This window comes from Cucurbita maxima, unplaced genomic scaffold (assembly GCF_002738345.1).
Source record: "Cucurbita maxima cultivar Rimu unplaced genomic scaffold, Cmax_1.0 Cma_Scf00108, whole genome shotgun sequence".
Lineage (NCBI taxonomy): Eukaryota > Viridiplantae > Streptophyta > Magnoliopsida > Cucurbitales > Cucurbitaceae > Cucurbita > Cucurbita maxima.
This window is the reverse complement of record NW_019272124.1, coordinates 86,865-107,331: the sequence shown is the minus strand read 5'-3', so window position 1 is coordinate 107,331 and position 20,467 is coordinate 86,865. Positions and strand designations below refer to the sequence as shown.

At 34.1% G+C, this 20,467-nt stretch overlaps 1 non-coding gene across 1 annotated transcript; it reads left to right on the top strand.

Annotated features, from left to right (window-relative positions):
- Positions 1 to 1,693: 1,693 nt before the first annotated feature.
- On the top strand, positions 1,694 to 1,765 carry TRNAP-AGG. The gene has a single exon. It is a non-coding gene; the product is annotated as a tRNA-Pro (tRNA).
- The last annotated feature ends 18,702 nt before the right edge of the window (positions 1,766 to 20,467 follow it).

The window sequence follows — 20,467 nt, the reverse complement described above, 5'->3', positions numbered from 1 at the left end:
TTAATGAAGGAATCGAGAGCTGAAACATCGTAGAATAAGCTACCCATGAGATCGAAAATCTGGCGTTTTGAGTGAGTTGCATACCGAGAACGTTTTCTGGAAATTAAGGTCCTACACTCAAAGACGTTCCTCCAAACCAATTCCTTTAGCCTTAAGAAAGGATATGGAAGTGGTTCAATGAAGAAATAGAGCCTTGAAACCTCTAAAATCCGCTGCCCAATAAGAAATCCTTTGTTTTATCTCAAGCGATAAATCAGATTTTGGATGAACTTTTGAAGCGAATATCTTAGGCTACGATCCACGAGAAGGTATGAAATCAATCCCTAGCCCTTCCTTGTAACACACATCTTTAAGTTGCAAGAAGAAATCGAGGAGAGAAACTCTGTAAATGTGGATGTTAAAATATTTTTCATCGGTGTCCATCATTAGTTGTGAGTGGCTCTAGCATTGACAATGGTGTTCCTTACTATTTTGTGATTTGTCCAGACCTCGACATACATAATATATATATATATATTCATTTAACTATAACACATATGGTCCATGGAAGAATTATAATGGCTACTACCTAAATTATAACATAAAGTTGATAATTGATGTCCAATTAGCCAACCCTAAATTTGTAATCATTGTGGATTGATTGAAATAACAATGGAAGTAATTTAAACTCCTAGTACCTTAAATGAAGTTGGTCTCTTCTAATAAAACATGAATTTCTCTTTAATATCATTAATACAATTATGCTTCATTTTAAACCTACAAAACATGAAACTAAAAATAAGTTCAATTTAACTTCATTTTATGGTCATCTTAAATGACGTGTAGGATATATTCTTGATTTACCTTGATATTTCATATTAGTTAAGCTTTTTTCAAAATCACAATTAGACAACAACAAAGATGAACTTGGGTCGGTTTATTATTTTAAATAAAATTTCTTTCTCCAATCCTATTCCTAATAACTCTTCTACTAAATTCATATTATGCTAAGAAACAAATTTTTTACTCGCAAGAAGTAAAATTTGCAACTTTAACTAAAATTTCATCCAAACAAATTTTATGGTTAGAAATTCTAGTGTTCATCCATAATATACAACTACTACCTAAATTATGACCAAAAAAATTTGAAAACATAAGTTGTAGTTGAAAATTACAAAAAACAATCAGAACTGATTAGTCAATCCTAAAGATAGTAACTAACCTAGAGTAATTGAAGCTCTACCTGAAGTAATTTAAAGTTCCAGTTACTTAACTAAAGTTTATCTCGTCTTTAATGAAATATGAGTTGCACTTAAGTTCATGAAATGTTTATAGACTCCAACTCTTAGTACTATTAATGCAATTATATTTCATATGAGTTTATCATAAATCAAACTAAGGTACATTCAATACAACTTCAATTTCTTGTCATACGAAGCAAAATAGAAGAATTAAATCAAACAAATTGATGAACTGAGACGAATAAATCCAACCCAACCCAAACTGATTTGTTTGATTCATTTGTTGGGTTGCAATTTATTTGATAACACTTGCATATTAGAACAATTCAATATTACATACCTTACTTACAAGTAAAATATTAGACCATCAACTTTTTGTTTTATAGTCCAACAACCGCTCAAGAAAATAGATTTTAAACTTGAGAGAAAAAAATATATTGAGTAGGTATTAAAAATGTTTCATTTTTTTTAAAGGGCATTTGGTCTAGTGGTATGATTCTCGCTTAGGGTGCGAGAGGTCCCGTGTTCAATTCTCGGAATGCCCCTATGTTCAATTCATCAAAAGATGAGCCTCAAAGAATGGAATTCAACGAAGTGTAATATTCTTGCTCTAAATATCATTTTATCTTTTTCACTTTCAATAGGCATGCCTATACAAATCGTAACTTTCGATATTTGCTTTACTTGTGTACTCCACTATATGTGTCTCAAATGAAACTATCAAACTAAAGCTGATCTAAAATATAATAATAATAATTGCTCATGGATTTTATTAACAAAGAAAATAAATGAAATAATGATGATAGATTCCATAAAAAATTTAATATATAGTCCATAATAAGGGCATTTGGTCTAGTATGATTCTTTCTTTGGGTGCAAGAGGTCTCGAGTTCGATTCTCGAAATTCCCTTCCAAAAAAGAAAAAAAAGCACAATTTTTGAAAGAAAAATAAATGAAAAGAAATAGCATAGTTGTAAAAGAAAAAAAAGCACAATTTTTGAAAGAAAAATAAATGAAAAGAAATAGAATAGTTGTAAAATAATTATCAATGGGGCCTAACCCAAAGGAATGCGTGGCAATGCACAACTTCAACTAGTATAAATTTCATATATATTGAGGCACGAAAAAGAACTTTCAACTAGTATAAATTTCATATATATTGAGGCACGAAAAATATATAGACTAGCAACTAAGAACTTTCAACTATTATAAATTTCATATATATTGAGGCACGAAAAATATATAGACTAGCAACTAAGAACTTTAGATCTACTATAAACGCATTTGGTCTAGTGGTATGATTATTTTTTTGGGTGTAAAGGCCTCAAGTTCGATTCTCAAAATGCCCCCAACAATACTATATCAAAATGAATTAGGCAAGATAATATGATTTAAAATGTGGTTTTTAAACATTGAACCAAGAAGATGAGAATAGAGAATGAAACATAATCTTGGAAGAATAAAGATCGTTTCGAGCCCGACTTCAAAAAGAGCATTACACAAATTGTTCTATTGTATTCTTTCTAGAAACATTCCATTATGTTGTCCACTGTCGTCACAATTCTTTTAAGGAAGATGCGCCCAAATAACAGATGAAGAAGTTTCAGAGAGCCATAGGTTCGAATCCTGTCACCTTGATGTGGTATTCTCAGGGGCCGAAGTGCAAAGCCCTATAGCCTATCTGTGGTCAAGAAGGCAGGCGAACCGTGCACACTGAAAAAAAATGAAGATCTCCTTTTCTATCACACAAATTGTCATTCTTTTGTATTTTGAAACCCCTTACCTTATTAGTCATCAGACAGGTTTTTGGTATAATATATCGAGATAATTATTATGAAAAACCTATTCCACTAGTGTGACTTAGAGACCATTTCTTTGTGGTATCAGTCATGCTATTTGAATAGCCTGAAGTCATCATAGCCTCTCCACCGGTTCAGAAGACTCCTTTGGCATCAATGTGCTCCAATGAAAGAGATTAGACCCTTTTCTGAACCAGAACTGGGCACAAAACACCGAGGTAGAAAGTTGAAAGCGAGCTCTTTTCGCATATACGCAATCTCAAAGCCCAATTATCTCAAGGATTGTCTCCTCGACCCTGGCGAGTATGAGTGCTTGGTAAGAGAGAATGTCGAATGAGAAAGACATTTGATTACGACAACATTCGGAACTACCAAAGTGCACTAAACCTAGTAGAGATCTTCGACCTAACGATAATGGAACTTCAAGCCCATTTAATAAATCAGCTTTGTACCTTATTGTTGACTGAACCGGATGCACGCCAGGCTCAAATTCTTTCTCAATCACTCGGAGACGAAAGGAAGATCAGATCTGAAGTTTACGAATCGAAGAGAAAGTGGATCTGAGTTCTACACGCTTTTATTTTCAAAAGCTTCGCTTGCCTACGGTACTATATTCAGAATGTGCAACAATACGATCATCTCTCAGCCGTGTATAGAGAATTCCTTGATCATTTCCTTGGCGGATAACACAAATGAAAACGTTCAGATTCAATCTTTTTGTTTAATTCGTAAATAAAACAAAAAATGCGGTTAAATATATTGTATATATGTAGGGCATTCTCCCTAATTTGAATTCGAACACTTCGAACTCACTCGTCACACTGTTCTATGGTTTAGTTCGATATGAGCTAGTAGAGGGACCTAATGGACCTATAGATCATGGGCTCCAATGATTCAAGATTAACCGGTTAAACTCATTAACCTTGTTAACCAACATTCGTTAACTACTAGGACATTCCACTATAGCCTAGTAGTTGCACTCCCCTCACTATAGATATATTTTTGTCCATTTGATATAACCATGATTAGTAAGTCTATCCTTCACAGGTTGTTCGTAACTAGAGCTGGGCCAATTTACCGTTTTACCCCTGAAGTTACTTCTTGTTTCTTATGTCTCACTGATCCTCTAATGAACAATTGGTTTGTGGTCCAACCAGTAAACCGAGTCCCTCTCAGGCCAATGAGAGGGTGGAGCCCCTTGTTCAAGACCTAAAGTCAGCCCCACGTCCCCAGCCATTTACCCAGTCTTACCCCTGAAATGGGAGGCTTATTGAGTCAGCGAACTTAAGCCACTCTCACCCATGCAAATATAAGGATAATTTCGAATAAAAATGAGTTCATGGTTAGCTTAGAATTAAGATCGAGTTACCTAGGTCATCGAATGAAAAGAAAATCAGGAGACTCCTTATAAATTATCCTGCTCTTGAACCTGTCCTTAACTCCTCAACGAAAGCTATTTGAGAGTGAACTGTCAGACTCAACTCAATAGTAAATGACATTATGAAGTGAGAGTGATTTTCTTCATGGTTCGATCTTATGCAATACTCATTGCATAGGACGCCCCCACACACATATCTCCACATGTACAATTTTACTGATCACATTGTTTATATCATATACAAAAGTGGGCCGCATCCATAGTGTCCCCAGAATAAGGTACTCAGTCTTTTCAACTCTTATGTCTCTACATATAGTTCAAGTAATCATACTATAGCTAGAGTGTTCTTAGTTTATTGGATTTAGATTAATGATCGTAAAATTCATTTTATTCAATAACAATCTTTATTGAATAAACAACAATAATAACTTTATTCAAGTAATCATACTAGAGCTAGGGTTTTATAATGTTAAAATCATGGGGATGTAGCTCAGAGGGTAGAGTGCTCGTTTTGCATGCGAGAGGTATGGGGATTGATACCATGCATCTCCCAAAATATGGCTATCTATTATTAAATATATTATTTCTTTTCAATTTTTTCCTTATTCATGACATGTTGGGTAGCAATATTTCTTCATTTTCACTATTATTGATGACGGAAAATTTAGGGTTTTGTGATGCAAAAATTGTGGGGATGTAGCTCAGATGGTAGAGCGCTTGCTTAGCATGTGAGAGGTAGGAGATCGATACTCAAAAGAAAAAATACATATATAAGGATTATTATATCATTATGGCTATGTCATTTTTATAGATAAAAGAGAGTAATGTTGTTGATAGATAAAAGAGAGTAATGTCCCACAAGCACATATAGAGAGAGGACCAATGAATATTATTGTCATTTATAGCATCTATCACAATAATATAAAATTTGGGGTCAAAGCCTATATGGGACTAAAAAGACCGTTCACCACACGCTTGTAAATTAAATTATATCTACCACCTCTGAAATTTTCCACGGCCAACCTTCCAATAGCTTGCACTTCTTCATCGTTGATATCCTTAATTGGAACTAGATTTTAAGGCAAATCTTCTCCACAACTCACTTTGGAACACTTTTATAGATAGTTTCAACAAACTTACTTTGCTCGTGAATACTTTGGAGTTCGATATTTATAATTGTGGAGAACGCTATTCAAAATTGATATGGTCGAATCTTACAACAAAGTCTAATTGAGCCTCCCTCTGTTAGGAAATAACTTCGAATCAAATTGTTTAGTTTGGACAATGGTTGCATTGTTTTAGTCAAACAACCGAGACTAGTGTATTACCAATAGTATAAACATTTTGTACATATATTTTCTTACATATTAACAATTGTATATAAATAATAATTAAATTTATCAGTAAAAATTTGGATGGAGTTTTATTAAATAGGTAATCTTAAATTATATCTAAAAATGTATAAGATTTTTTTTTTATACATTTACCAGAACAAAACAAAGATTCAAGAAGATGTCATTCATGCCATGTTTTAATTTTTATTCTTTCTTATTTCTCAAATATTAAAAAAAAAAAGTTATCCTCTCTCGAATATTGTTCGTTATTCGATTATTTTTTCTTGAGTGAATTTTAAGTGAAACACATTCTCTACCCAAGTAATTGCAAGATGCAAGCTTCACATTAAGAAGAATCAAAGTCGCAAGTATCAACGCCCTTAAGTGTCAATTTTTATTCTCCATCTCAACATAAATTAAACTTATTTTCGTGAAGATATCTATTTATAAAAGCAAAATATCTCAGAGTCACAAAAATAAAAATGAGATATAGATACGAGACATAAACATGATACCAAAAAAATATGGTAACATGTCATTTTTAAAAAACTAGGACACTGATGTGACAATGATACATTAATTAAAAAGAATTATTTTAAAATATTTATCAATTTTATATTAGAAATAAATTCATATAAATAAGTTTATATATTTGTATACTTAAAAAAAAGCTTAATGTACTGTTCACTCTCAAAATATATTTAAAGTCAAGTGTCTCATACGAAATGCTGGATTATAAATTTGTAATGTATGTATTGTATCAAGTGTTCAGTACATGCCCAACACGTGTCATATTAGTGACACTAAGTTATTCCCATGGTTTCTTTACACCCATTTAAAGTAGTTTGAAAACTAGCACGTCAAATATTATAATCGACTAACTACAACTTCAATTTTGTCCTTTAAGGATGGTTTTGACCAAAGAGAAATAAAATCCTTAATTTATACATGGTTGCAAAGATGGAAATGAGAATGAGTTATTCTCATATGGAAAGAGATTTAACCATAAGTTATATCTTATATCCTCTTTTAACCAATTATTTAGTTTTATTTAGTATGTTTTAGAAAGATACGTCCATCAATAGAAAAAAAAAAAATAAATAAATAAATAGAATAGATTAAATTAGCCAAAAGTAATAGGTAACATAATTTTAAAAAAAACATAGAGGAAGAATTGATTAAATTGGCTAATTGCTAACATAATTATAAAAAAAAAAAAAAACACAAACAGCCAAAAATCAAGATTTGGAAAGTGTTAAATATATAGACATTTCAAGACTTTACTCATGCAATATTCCCATGAAATCTAACACTAGAACATCATAAAACTCAGAGAAATGATATAAATTGATGTCATGGTTCATATAGGTTGACTTTAATACAAAGGACAAATTGAACTTTCTTAAGGATAAATTGGGGACACTAGCCTAAGCTAATCAGGTAGGTGGCATTACCATCCATATGGTTATATTTGATGTTGACTGTGCCCGTGGTTCTGCAAGTGTCATATATATTGATATGTGTGAAATGTTTGTGAATCGATATGCTTATGATATGTTATAATATGTGAATTGTATGATAATACTTACGGTACCATGTGTTCAATGGTATATTTGGTTACGTAATGTAACGATAGGGGTAAGACATGTTCATGAAACGTTATGGTTTGGTTACGTATCGAAGTGCTATGGTCATGACAGATTGATAAAAACAATATGGTCACGATGGATTCATAAAAAAATACGATTAGGTTATGGGTAGAAAGGGATATAGAATGATAGCGTTAGGATACGTTCCTATAACGTTATGACTAAGGTACGTTCAGGTAACGACACAACTGTGTATGTCTAAGGACGTTAAATCTATGATAAGTTTGGGAAGGATATAACCACAAAGTGTTTACGATATGATATGATTATGATACGACATGTGAAGGATAGATATATATCCAACAAGTGTCAAAGAGGGACGTGAGAATAAATTATTCTCAAGCTTTCTTTACATCGGTCAAAGAGTATTTGATAAGCTTTCAAAATTAAGGGTTTTCTTTTTTCTTCTTCCTTCTTTCTCCTTTTTCAGTTTTTTTTTTTTTTTTTAATAAGAAAAAGTTAAATGTGAGAATGAAGAAGTTAGAAAGAAGAAAGAAATGAATGTAATAAAACTTTTCCATCGTTAGGAATGGAAATGGTGAATGGGTCCTTGACGATAGTCGACCGCTATACTCAAGTTTTGGATGTAAGTGATGATTATCGGCAATATAAGTCGTGTCAAGCGATCCATTTGTTGAGAGTTCCGTAAGAGGCACACAAGTAAGAATGTTGGATATAACTACTCTTTCACATCTGAGGGATGAGTCTCATAGATCCAACTACAATATCAAAGAAACTTCGGGTGGTAGTGATTGCTTGCATTGGTGTCTCCGTGGTATCCCAGACACATGTAACATGATTTTTCTTGCTCAAATATAGCTTCATTTGTCTTAAAAGTTCACTTTTGAGTAATTTAGGAACGCTTCTTAATTTGCAGATGATCACCCTGAGGTGGGTTTGTTAGTGAAGATGCAATTATATAATAAGAGTTTTATATCAATGGTTCCATTTATATCTATAAATGAAATTTGTGGTGTATTTTTTGGAAATTCAACAATAATCATCCGTTATTTGGTTACCATTCTGAAGAAATTCAACTTTCGACCTTTTGTGAACTCTCAAAGCTACTTGCAAAGTACTGTCGATTATGATCCATAATACTCACCAACTCGAAATTGAGGTTTGTTCATGTTTGAAAATGTGACAAACCAAAAGACAAGATGCTAATTAATATTGTTTGTGATTGCTGTTGTGAATTCTTCATCTTTGAATACATATTTTGGTTGGCTTATGAATTTTTCCATCTTTTAAAAATATTAATTTTTTAGTTCGAGCCTAATTTCATAATAGGCGATTGCAATATTTTAAGTTACTTTTAGGATTAAAGGACGATGAATAAAGTAGTTACCGCCAGTTCTTTTTAAATGCATCTAATTTTGATCTAGAACATAAATGCTTCCTAATTATTTTATTTATTTTTTATGAATTAGGTTATGAAGATCATTTGAATTATAAACGCTTTAATTCAAACAATATTTAATAACTAATCATTTTAATATTTATACTCAAATATACTAACAAGTACTAGTAACACCAATCTCAATGACATAAAGAATACAACTATTATCTCGAACTATAAAGAATTTAATTCCAACCTATTCTAATGGACAAACGCTTTATTAGACTCTATTGTAAGATTTCACTTCATCAATTTAAGTAGCGTTCAACTACAACTATAAATATCAAATTCTTAAGTATTCATGAACAAATCGGTCTAACAATGTCTCTTGGAACTATTTACCAAAGTTGTTAGAATGAGCCGTGTGGAATGGTTGCCTTTAGATGCTCTAGTATCAATTAAGGATGTGAATATCCTAGTAGTGAAAAATGCACGAAGGTTCGTAGTTGAAAAGAATAACGAGAATAGTGGACATCGTTTCATCTACAAGTGTGTGGTGAATGGTCTGGTTGGTATGACTAGAGAACGTTGTCCTCGTAGAATTTATATTATTGTGATAGAAGTTATAAATAACGATGATATTCCTTGGTCTTTTATTACAAAGGTGTAGAACTTTCTTTTTGTGCATATAATATATCCATCGCCACTTATAAGCTCTCATCTTTTAAAGAAGTTCTCGAGTTCCTTGTCCCCAAGTAGCAATAAAACTACTAGAATGCTATCTCTACTTATAATAAGCCCTCTCTCTCTCGAAATATACGTGTGTGTTTGTGGGTGTATTATTCTCTTTTATTAATGAAATATGGCATAGTCATAATGATATTATGAGTATCTTTTCTATCCCTCCCTTCCTTATGGTTATATAAAGAATATGAAGTGTACAAGTAATTTGTTACTTTTGAACTTAAAATGCTTATAATTCAATTTATCTTTGTTATCAACAATAATTATCAAACGGTATATAATTTTGTCTAAGTAAGGTCGCTTCTCATTCCCTATATGATATCATAACACAAAATCGAGCGGAAGGGTTAACGATAAAATGATAACAAAAACTCATTCGTCGAACTAACTATAAATGAAGGGTTGGTTGGAAACCATGTCTATACTTCTTTTCTTTAATCACCGATAACTAAAGATATATAAGAACAACAGAATATGACATGCCCAGTCAAAACATAAAAAATTTCTTGCCATGTTATAGTTAATGAATATGGTTTTCACAAAGATCTGACGTCAAACTTCATGATTGGGGACCAATACAGTGAGCTATGGTCGTCCATACCGTCCTTTGGTCCAATTATGTTAAGCAAATGTTGCAGCAAGCAAAGAGTTTTTAATAAGTTCGCTATTGCAAAGAGCTCGGTTTAAGGCACAAATGTCTCTGATGTGAAAGGCGCACCAATTCAATGAGATTTAAGTAACCATGAATAAGACACATGATACAGCTCGTAAACGAAACGATGTCCATGACTCTTGTTATTTTCTTCCACTACAAACCTTCTAGCCTCTTGCACTTTTTTGTCATTGACATCCTTAATTGGAATTAGAACTGAAGGAAACTCTTCTACACAACTCATTATGGAACACCTTTGATAGATAGTTTCAACAGATTTACTTTAATGAGGAATACTTTAAAATTCGATATTTATAGTTGAACGCTACTTAAATTGATGAAGTAAAATCTTACCACAGAGGTTAATAAATCATTTGTCTATTAGAAGAGAACTTGGAATTAAATTCTTTATAGTTTGGATAAGGGATGTTTTAGTCAAACCAAGTATACTTTTTAGTTTTAAAATAAATTAATTTTCTAGTTTAAAATAAATTGATTTTTTAGTTTTAATTTTATTCCAAATAAATTAATTTTGATGTGGTGTTATGTATTTTAAAAAAATAAATATTAACTTAATGAACAAAAATTTGTATTTTTTTTTAAATTATATGCTAAATTAATAAAAAAACCATCGAACTTTGCACTTTATCTAAAAAAAACTCATAATTTAAAAAAAAAAAATACTGGTGAATTAAAAAAAAATGTCAAAACTATGTTTAACTTTTAAAAGTGTTTAAAAAAAGATAGATGAGGAGAAAATTGAGTTCATGGGGAGAAAATTGAAGGTCATTTTAGGGGAATGATTTTCAGGATTAGTATAAGATCCTGAAAACATAGCAAGAAGTAATGGTTTCGGAATTACTAAGTTTTACTCACTCCATGTTTATCATTTGTTTTCAAGTAACTAAGAGTTGGTCGTGGATGAGAGCAGACTTTGGAGTGTGGGCCATGGACTAACTCTGTTTTTAATCTAGTATTTTTTTTTTTCTTCTTTTAAGTCTGCTTCTTATTTTGTGTTTGTAAGAGTATGTATATGTAACACCCAAAAAATGAAGGAAATTAGCTCCCATAAGTATAAGCCACTCATGAAAGACCGAAAGGATAGAAAGGAAAAAAATTAAAGGATTAAGGAAGAACAAGGTACTTAGTCAAGTGACTACCCTACCAAGTGATTTCAAGGAGTTAAAAGGCCTTTTGAAAAGAATTGGAAAGGAAAAAGTAAATGAAAAGGGCAAAAAAGTCATTTTATCAATTATCAAATATCTTTCCGGATTTGTAATTCCTTATCTAGAAGGAACCTCAAGATTCAAAATTAGGGGAAAATGATAAAAAAAAATGGATGAGGAATTTGTAGAAAAATAATAATAAAATATTTGGAAAGTGGCAAATTACCAAAATACCCCTGGAAGAATGGATAATCACATAAATGCCACTCTAATTAGAATCAGAGCATCTACCGTGAGCATCTGAGAAAATTCCTTCTAACTCAAATCTCAACCATCAGATCTCATCCAAAATTTGGTATGATCTAGAACGAACACGCACGGATCATCACATCCAACAACTAGTATTCAAAGCCAAGGTCGGTAAGGCTATGATTGGATTTAATATGTCCTAAAAATTATCCAAAAAGTTCGATCTCTAAATAATGAATATTCTGAAGCTCTCAATGTCGGTTTAAGCTCCTCCTATAAAGTCTGAAGTAGGAGCAACAATATGGAATAAGAATCGAGAAAGGTCGATCCCCCAATCGAAGGTAATAAGTGTTTAGATTGTGGGTTTCCTACTCTCAGATTTCTTCCAAATTCGGGAGCAATCCTCCACCATTTCTCTTCAAACTTATTCCTACAGTTTCTCAACAAGGTTACCCACAAGTTCTATGAAGGAATAGAGTGCTGAAGGTGCCTAGAATCCATTCCCCTAATTCAATCCGCCATTGAAGAACTTCAAGAAAAACTTGAAAATCCAATTCGTGGATACATGATGACTCGTCGAGCAAGAATGATTCCAATCTGTTTCTGCACCTCCAAGGAATGCTTCCATAGAAGACCACGAAAAAAAATAACCTTGAGAGCGTGCTGAATTGAAGGAAATAGGTTTCGAAATTAAATTGGGGATAAGAGTCGAATTCCTAACTACGATCTCTGTTCCTTTAAATTAAGGATTCCTCTAGCTTCAGAAGAAGAAGTTGAGTAAACTTGATGAAGGAATCGAGAGCTGAAATGTCATAGAACAAGCTACCCACGAGATCGAAAATCTGGCATTTCAAGTGAGTTGCATACCGAGAACGATTTCTAGAAATTAAGATCCTACACTCAAAGACGTTCCTCCAAACCAATTCCTTTAGCCTGAAGAAAGGATATGGAAGAGGTTCAATGAAGAAATAGGGCCTTGAAACTTCTAGAATCAACTACCTAATAAGAAATCCTTGACTTTATCTCCATCGAAAAATCATATGACTTTGGAAGCGAATATCTTAGGCTACGATCCACGAGAATGTATTATCTCCATCGAAAAATCATATGACTTTGGAAGCGAATATCTTAGGCTACGATCCACGAGAATGTATCAAATAAATTCCTAGCGAATATCTTACCCAATAAGTTTCACGAAGAAATCGAGGAGAGAAGTGCTGTACATGTGGCTGTACAGGCTGAGTTTCAGATGGCGGAGATGCGAAAAATGCGCATCTTCTTCCTGTTTAAAGGAAGAAAATGATGATACGGGCAGTTCAACTAAATTGTCCAAGTCAACTCAAAATTTGATCTTTTCACAGGTTTTCTCAATTTTAACCCCATTCCGGACCGATTCTCATGAAAAATATTATGATTTCATAAACTGACACAATAGGGAGTATGTGGAAGTAAATTTGAAGTGATTCAGATACTGGAAGCTCAAGAATGGAGGTCCCAAACGTCGACGACGAGGCAAGTAGCCCCCTTGGACTCTTTGTTAAGAAATACTGGTAGAAATCTCTTGGATTTGCCTCCTTGGACTCTTTGTTAAGAAATACTGGTAGAAATCTCTTGGANGGATTTGCCCCCTTGGATTCTTTGTTAAGAAATACTGGTAGAAATCTCTTGGATGGATTTTCCCCCTTGGACTCTTTGTTAAGAAATACTGGTAGAAATCTCTTGGATGGATATGCCCCCTTGGACTCTTTGTTAAGAAATACTGGTAGAAATCTCTTGGATGGATTTTTCCCCTTGGACTCTTTGTTAAGAAATACTCGTAGAAATCTCTTGGATGGATTTGCCTCCTTGGACTCTTTGTTAAGAAATACTGGTAGAAATCTCTTGGATGGATTTTCCCCCTTGGACACTTTGTTAAGAAATACGGGTAGAAATCTCTTGGATGAATTTGCCCCCTTGGACTCATTGTTAAGAAATACTGGTAGAAATCTCTTGGATGGATTTGCCCCTTGGACTCTTTGTTAAGAAATACTGGTAGAAATCGCTTGGATTTGCCCCCTTGGACACTTTGTTAAGAAATACTGGTAGAAATCTCTTGGATGAATTTACCCCCTTGGACTCATTGTTAAGAAATACTGGTAGAAATCTCTTGGATGGATTTGCCCCTTGGACTCTTTGTTAAGAAATACTGGTAGAAATCGCTTGGATTTGCCCCCTTGGACTCTTTGTTAAGAAATACTGGTAGAAATCTTGGATTTGCCCCCTTGGACTCTTTGTTAAGAAATACTGGTAGAAATCTCTTGGATTTGCCCCCTTGCACTATTTGTTAAGAAATACTGGTAGAAATCTTTGATTTGCCCCCTTGGACTCTTTGTTAAGAAATACTGGTAGAAATGTCTTGGATTTGCCCCCTTGCACTCTTTGTTAAGAAATATTGGTAGAAATCTTGGATTTGCCCCCTTGGACTCTTTGTTAAGAAATACGGGTAGAAATCTCTTGGATTTGCCCCCTTGGACTCTTTGTTAAGAAATACGGGTAGAAATCTCTTGGATTTGCCCCCTTGGACTCCTTGTTAAGAAATACTGGTAGAAATCTCTTGGATTTGCCCTCTTGGACTCTTTGTTAAGAAATACTGGTAGAAATCTCTTGGACTCTTTGTTAAGAAATACTGGTAGAAATCTTGGATTTGACCCTTGGACTCTTTGTTAAGAAATACTGAGAGAAATCTTGGATTTGCCCCCTTGGACTCTTTGTTAAGAAATACTGGTAGAAATCTTGGATTTGCCCCCTTGGACTCCCCTTGGACTCTTTGTTAAGAAATACTGGTAGAAATCTTGGATTTGCCCCCTTGGACTCCTTGTTAAGAAATACTGGTAGAAATGTTGGACTCCTTGTTAAGAAATACTCGTAGAAATGTTGGACTCCTTGTTAAGAAATACTGGTAGAAATGTCTTGGATTTGCCCCCTTGGACTTGGATTTGCCCCCCTTGGACTCCTTGTTAAGAAATACTGGTAGAAATGTCTTGGATTTGCCCCCTTGGACTCCTTGTTAAGAAATACTGGTAGAAATGTTGGACTCCTTGTTAAGAAATACTCGTAGAAATGTTGGACTCCTTGTTAAGAAATACTGGTAGAAATGTCTTGGATTTGCCCCCTTGGACTTGGATTTGCCCCCTTGGACTCCTTGTTAAGAAATACTGGTAGAAATGTCTTGGATTTGCCCCCTTGGACTCCTTGTTAAGAAATACTGGTAGAAATGTTGGACTCCTTGTTAAGAAATACTCGTAGAAATGTTGGACTCCTTGTTAAGAAATACTGGTAGAAATGTATTGGATTTGCCCCCTTGGACTCCTTGTTAAGAAATACTGGTAGAAATTTGCCCCCTTGGACTCCTTGTTAAGAAATACTGGTAGAAATTTGCCCCCTTGGACTCCTTGTTAAGATATACTGGTAGAAATTTGCCCCCTTGGACTCCTTGTTAAGATATACTGGTAGAAATTTGCCCCCTTGGACTCCTTGTTAAGAAATGTCTAGGCCCCCTTGGACTCCTTGTTAAGAAATGTCTTGGCCCCCTTGGACTCCTTGTTAAGAAATGTCTTGGCCCCCTTGGACTCCTTGTTAAGAAATACTGGTTGAAATTTGCCCCCTTGGACTTCTTGTTAAGAAATACTGGTTGAAATTTGCCCCCTTGGACTTCTTGTTAAGAAATACTGGTTGAAATTTGCCCCCTTGGACTCCTTGTTAAGAAATACTGGTTGAAATTTGCCCCAAATTTGCCCCCTTGGACTCCTTGTTAAGAAATACTGGTTGGACTCCTTGTTAAAAAATACTGGTTGAAATTTGCCCCAAATTTGCCCCCTTGGACTCCTTGTTAAGAAATACTGGTTGGACTCCTTGTTAAGAAATACTGGTTGAAATTTGCCCCCTTGGACTGGTTGAAATTTTGCCCCCTTGGACTCCTTGTTAAGAAATACTGGTTGGACTCCTTGTTAAGAAATACTGGTTGAAATTTGACTCCTTGTTAAGAAATACTTGCCCCCTTGGACTCCTTGTTAAGAAATACTGGTAGAAATCATTTGCCCCTTGGACTCCTTGTTAAGAAATACTTGCCCCTTGGACTCCTTGTTAAGAAATACTGGTAGAAATCATTTGCCCCTTGGACTCCTTGTTAAGAAATACTTGCCCCCTTGGACTCCTTGTATTTGCCCCCTAATACAGAGCATCATTTGCCCCTTGGACTCCTTGTTAAGAAATATATTTGCCCCCTAATACAGAGCATATGGAATTTGATGGTCATTCGATAAGAATAAATAGGTAATAGGTAAACAAGTAATGTCTGAAATACTTGCCCCCTTGGACTCCTTGTATTTGCCCCCTAATACAGAGCATATGGAATTTGATGGTCATTCGATAAGAATAAATAGGTAATAGGTAAACAAGTAATGTCTGAAATACTTGCCCCCTTGGACTCCTTGTATTTGCCCCCTAATACAGAGCATATGGAATTTGATGGTCATTCGATAAGAATAAATAGGTAATAGGTAAACAAGTAATGTCTGAAATACTTGCCCCCTTGGACTCCTTGTATTTGCCCCCTAATACAGAGCATCATTTGCCCCTTGGACTCCTTGTTAAGAAATACTTGCCCCCTTGGACTCCTTGTATTTGCCCCCTAATACAGAGCATCATTTGCCCCTTGGACTCCTTGTTAAGAAATACTTNCCCCCTTGGACTCCTTGTATTTGCCCCCTAATACAGAGCATATGGAATTTGATGGTCATTCGATAAGAATAAATAGGTAATAGGTAAACAAGTAATGTCTTGTGTTGTCATTCCATATTTTGTTATTTCGCATCAAGGTGATTTCTTAAATAAAGATCCTACCGGGAGTTGAACCCAGGTCGTTGGTTTCAAAGTCAAAACTGCTAACCACTACACCATAGAACACCTTGTAAAACTTTGTTTTGGAATGGTTTTCCTATTTTATGCAGATTCCACAAGAAGAGAGATCCTATCACGAGTCAAACTCAAGTTATTGGATTCAAAGTTCTAGAGCTATTTTATCTAACTCATTGTAATCTTGAGCACGTTTAGAGTGGTTGCAGAAGTTACCTCCAGTGTTGATCGAAGCTCTTTGAGAACATGTAATTTTATATATTTCTTATAGTTAATTTATATATTGTTGTATATTACAAACAAATTGAAATAATATTTTACATCTCGGTCTTTCTTTCTTCCATGCAAAACTTAACATGAAAACTATATTATTTCAATATTCCTTCGAGAAACAAGGGTTGAAAACTATATTATTTCAAACCCTCTATTATTGCTTCTACCTTGCATAAAAATGCTTCCACTAAATCATGTTACTAACTAGTTGGTTTGGTTCGGTTCAATTCTTGGGACCACTATATTGAATCAACCTATCTCAATTAAACTCTTGATAATATAAAAATCATAAGTTTCTTAAATTACGTTAACTTAAATGTTTTGTCTATGAACAAAGTGTCTGTCTAAAATAAAAGGGCCCAACCAAATTCAAATTGGTGACCTCTTAATCTGCAATCAAATGCTCTACCACTGAGCTATGGACCCATTTTGCACGATTTCAACCTTAGTTATCCCTTCTACAGAGTGTCAGTCCAAATGTGTAAAAAGTGTTTGTCCAAAATTGATGAGCCCAACCAAGTTCAAACTGGTGACCGGTCAAATTCTCTACCACTGAGCCATGGATCTATTTTGTAGGATTTTAACCTTAGTGACAACTTAGACATAGTGTCGGTCCAAAAAGTGTAACAAATTTCTATCCAAGATAGAAGGGCCCAGCTAGGTTCGAATTGGTGACCTCTTGATCTGCAGTCAAATGCTACCAAATAACTCTTAGATTGAACTTGGAATCTAAGATCGTCACTCTTAGATTCCAAGGCGACTCACTCAAGAATTAGCTTGATCATGACTAATCCAATGAATAGATTTTAACACCAAACCTAAAACAAAGTTTGAAAGAAACATAACACCCAAATGGTTTCAAACACAAAGTTTTTGTATTCCATAATGTTTTCAAACTTGAATATTATAAGCATTTAATACACTAAAATGATAATTCAAACATAATGTAGTTCATCTACAAACTACCAAAAGCTATTATTGAAGAAAATAAGACATAACATAAATAATCTTAAATGTAATTGAACTCCAAAGGATAAAATGTCTTCAAATTACATTCAAATATCAAAGTGATATTTTATTGCCACTCAATTCTTTTCTTGATTTATTGTAATTGAACTTAAAAGTGTAACAAATACGGTCGATTTATTTTAAATTTCCTTTAAAAATTTTGTACACAAGAGTACAATGGAAATAATATATATTTTTTACTGTTTTGTAATTTGTATGGTATTATTCGAGGCTTTTGAATGAAATATGATAATTTGTAGTGTTTGATGCTTTTTGATTTAACCCTAGGGTTCTATTTACGGTGAACATGTGATAATTTTTCTCAAATTATATATTTGAATACCTAATACATTAAGGTATAATATTTTATTTAAATAATATTAAAATGTCGTAGAATATCATAATATATGTTTAATTAATATGAATCTCATTCAAATTTCAAATATATATTTTTATTTAATGTTTATGATACACATCAATTATTTTAATATTTAACATATAAAATACGTTAATATGTTTTGATATTATACTTCAAGACTATAGGAACTTGCTCAGAGGACCTGAAAGTTACGTTGGCCCAATGCATCTCATGGACGATTCAAAACTATGGTGGCGCTGGAAGGTGAATTGTATATAAAACCTGGCCGTGCACCAAAAAATCATGGGAAGACCATTGATAGAATTGAAGCAATCGACCCTCTCCTGGATGGGTTTCCAATCAAAGACCTAATGTTTGATGTTGACTCTTTTGAAGAAAGAGCCACACGATCGAAGAACAAGAAACGTGGCGGTAGCTTTGAGAACTCTATCACACACATAAGAAAACGTGTCGAAGAGTTAGACGTTACACAGAAGATCTAGCTTTCATCAAGGAGACCCGAGATTGATTCTCGGCAATGAAATATTATTTTCTTATTTCTTTTATTTTATAGTTTCATCTTTTGTCACCAATTATATTTAAACTGTACCTAGGTTTGAGAAGCACTATAACGGATGAGTTCAATAGTATCTTAAATTCAAAAGACTTTTATGAACTTGGTTTGAGAGGCACTATAATGGTCAAGTTCAATATTATCTTAGATTAAAAAGACTTCTATGAACTTTGAACCTTTAATAGTGTTATGTCATAGATATTTGGTTCAATTTCAACAAGTGAGGTTGAGGTGATTCAAATGATTAATGTGATAATCTCGTCATTTTAAAGGTCTCTTTTGCTGAACGCCATCATGAAGTTGAGATGACTGAGATGAGCACCCGAGTCAGTTTGACAAAGAGGGTCGTAGAGAACCACACACCAAGCCAAGCTCATGTTGGGCTTAACAAACTCAAAATCCAAAAACACAAATCATTAAATGGGAATCGGGATGCTAAGGAATTAAAAAACATTATTTTTGACGTAGAACAATACTTGAAGGTTACAGAAACTTGCTCATAGGACCTAAGAGTTATGTTGGCCACAATGCATCTCATGGACGGTGGCGCTTGAAGGTGGATGATATAAAAAATGGGTCATGCACCATAAACTCATGGGAAGACTGTTGATAGAATCGATGCAATCGATGCTCCCCTAGATGGATTGCCAATTAAAGACCTGACGTTTGATGTTGACTCTTTTGAAGAAAAAGCCATACGATTGAACACCTCAAAATGTCGCAGTAGCTTTAAGAACTCTATCATACGACCTGAGAGTTGAGGGTTACAGTAACTTTATCATACGACCTGAGAGTTACGTTAGCCGCAATGCATCTCATGGACGATGCAAAACTATGGTAGTGCTCGAAGGTGAATGGTATAAAAAATGGGTCATGCACCATAAACTCATGGGAAGATCGTTGATGGAATCGATGCAATCGGCGCTCCCTTAGATGGGTTGCCAATCAAAGACCTAACATTTGATGTTGACTCTTTTGAAGAAAAAGTCACACAATCGAACAGCTCGAAACGTCGCGGTAGTTCTAAGAACTCTAACATGCACAGGGAAGGACGTGTCGAAGAGTTAGACATTAAGCAAAAGATAATGCTAAAACTCTTCAACGGTCTGACAAAAGACTTCAGGACATCTATACCAAAAATCCATTATCGTCCAGCGTCTAGGATATCTGACTTTTACCTAGGAGACTCGGGTTTGATTCCCAATGGAATATTATTTTTACATTTGTTAGTGTTATGTTATAGACATTTGGTCAAGTTCAGCAAGTGGGATTAAGGTGATTCAAATGGTTAATGTCACGAACTTTGTACCTTTGTTAGTGTTATGCTATAGACATTTGGTCAAATGGTTAATGTGACTTTATTTTATTCAAATGGTTAATGTGATAAATGATTGAGATGAGCACAAGAGTGGGTTTGACAAAATTGAAATAAAATCACTAAAAAAAAATCAATAAAATTGGAAAAAATTGGAAAAAAAAATTAGCCCTATGACACTTCCTTCAACTCAAGCGTGGTAAACCAAGGATTCCTTCGCCCAAGACCCATGATCAAACTCTAAACATAGAAATGATAAAGCTATAGAATCATTCAAAGAACCTCAATGGATGGGCTACAAACTCACATTACAATCTCGACAACTGGACGTGTAATTGGCGTTAGAAGAACGACCGCATCAGAGCAAGTCATGGGGATAGAAGATCCCGTTGAAGGATGATAGACCAACCATAATCTTCAGCCCAAGAAGCCAAGCTTTTGTAGAAGCAAGAACCCTTGTATTAAAGAAATTAACCAAAAGATAAGGATAGAATTAGATTATGAGATCCAAGAGTG